Source organism: Gossypium hirsutum, chromosome A02 (assembly GCF_007990345.1).
Source record: "Gossypium hirsutum isolate 1008001.06 chromosome A02, Gossypium_hirsutum_v2.1, whole genome shotgun sequence".
Taxonomy (NCBI): Eukaryota; Viridiplantae; Streptophyta; class Magnoliopsida; order Malvales; family Malvaceae; genus Gossypium; species Gossypium hirsutum.
Genome location: NC_053425.1, coordinates 75,768,272 through 75,770,924, shown reverse-complemented (window position 1 = coordinate 75,770,924; position 2,653 = coordinate 75,768,272).

The following is a 2,653-nucleotide window of genomic DNA, read 5'->3' as shown; positions in this document are numbered from 1 at the left end:
ACCAAGTTCAGTATCAAATAAAAAACAAATACACTATACATCATTACATATGCACTCTCAAATGTACCAATAGATGTCCGATATGTGATGATGTCCTATGATCCCAACTAGCTACTTAAAAAAAAAAAAACATAAGCTTATGCTTAGAAGTGTACATAAAAAAAGTAAAAACAAAAAAAAAAAATTACAATATATCATTCACATCTAAGAATTAAAAATAACTTGAACATATCACCATAGAAAACCTGACTCCGTATATTTCATTCATTCTCTCCTCATTCAATACATTAGATCATTCGGAAGTCTTTCCATGCTTTAAGAATTTGCACACTTAGTGCATTAGTGATTCCAACTTAAATCCCACTAGTATCATAAATGAACTATCCACACTTGTGCCTCAATACGAACTATGAACACGCAACCAGTGCCATTTACCGACTATTTGATCGCACACTTAGCCGACATAGTCATATCATCATTGAAAAGTAATCTAATATCTATACATTATGCATTATCAAGCATTAAAACTAACTATAAATCATGTATCAGTACGAACTTACTCGTACTCGGAATGACAATTCAGATATTTACTCGATAATCTTCAATTTCCTTGATCTAAATCTGAATCCTTTTTCTTAATCTATATGTATTCAAATTAACCCTTTTAATCACCAACACATTCAATTCAATCCATATATACATATTTAGGGCATTTTTCAAATTAGCCCTCACGTTTTCACATTTTAACATTTTAGTCCCTATTTCACAAAAACTTAAAATACACATATTTTCAATGAACCCATGTATAGCCGAATATCATAAAGACCTCTAAGAGCCAAAACTTTCATTTATTTCATAATTCAACCCCTCAATTTACACTTTCATAATTTAGTCTAAAATACTCAAATTCATCAAAAATCCCAATACAAAACATAGTAATCTAACACATATCTTCTATTTGCTATCATCAAACTTCATAAAACTCACATTATCAACAATGGCTCAACTCAAAATCATCAATAATTTCCAAAATTCATACATAGGCATGATAGAATATAGAGCAACGATCTCAAAAACGTATAAATTATCAAAAACCAAATAAAAACCATACCTTAATTAAGTGATCAAGTGTCGAACCCTCGCAAACCTTTTTATTTTCTTTTCTTTGATATTTTTTGCAAGAACAAACACCAAATGACCAATTTCATGCCTTTATTTTTTTTAATTTACATAAATACACATTTTACTATTTTTCCCTTAATGAAACAACATTTAAATTCCATTAACTATAGGCATTTATGTCCATCCATTATTCAAATGGTTTATTCACAACATAAGGACCTCTTATTTAGAAAGACATAACAAATAAGCACTTTAACAAATAGAAGGCCACTTTTACATTTTACGCGATTAAGTCCTTTTTACAACTTAAGCACTCAAACGATAAAATTTCCACATGAACCTTTCACACATATCAACTCACATATTATAAACACAACAAATAATAATAAAATAATTTTTTGACCTCAGATTTGTGGTCTCAAAACCACTGTTCCGACTAGGTTCTAAACCGGGCTGTTACAGTGCCTCATCGAAATAATTCGAAGTAAATAATTAACATCCAGTTTCTCATCAACTCGAGGTCGAAAGATCCCTAAACTCTTCCAACCTTATGGCATGTCATTTATATCCGACTCAGTTCGATATAGTTAATAGGGTTTAATTTCACAATTCATGTAAGACCCTTACCTGAGACCGTCGCCAGAGTCGAGCACGAGGCGTTACCTGACTTAACTTACTAATTCGGGGCAAAAAAATTGATTTTAAAATTAATTTATTTTCATTCATTCAATATGTCTCTAAAAAGGGCCCTTGAGACCCTAAAACATGCAATTGAAACAGTTCGAGACCAAATCGAGAACATTAAAAAATTTTCGAATACTTACAGAAATCAAAACAATTTATTTCATTATTCCTTATAAAACTGCCCACCTGCGTCATAGTCACTAAATAAATCATAACTCGAGTCACAAAACTCAAAATTTAAATTCGTGAATTTTCCCTAAAACTAGACTCATATATCTTCTTACTAATTGTTTTCCAAAATTTTTGGTCAAGCCAATTAGTACAGTTTATTAGTTAAAGTTTCCCCTATTGCACTGTTCGACCACTCTAACCTCTCCTCACTACGAATCAATTTTCTCCTTGTACAGAATTCAAATAACCATGTCGTTTGTTTCTCTTGAAAGTAGATTCACTAAGGAATCTAGAAATATAAACTATAACTCCTAATTCTTTTAGTGAATTTATAAAGTCAGAACAAGGGATTCAAAAATCGCTCTGACCTTGTCTCACTAAAATTCAAATATCTCTTAATATACACTTCTTTTGCTTACTATGTTTCTTTCATGTGAAAATAGCGTCAATAAGCTTTAATTATATGTCTCATTCATCAACTAATTCTATTTCTACTATTCTTGGTGATTTTTCAAGATCACATCACTGCTGCTGTTCAATACTGTTTTAATTCTAATTTCACTTTTTCATGATTTCTTTATATTAACTATCATTTAGGCATACATAACACCGAAACATGTTCTTCATTAGCCATTTCAATAGCTAATCATTATCAAATATTTATATACCATTATTT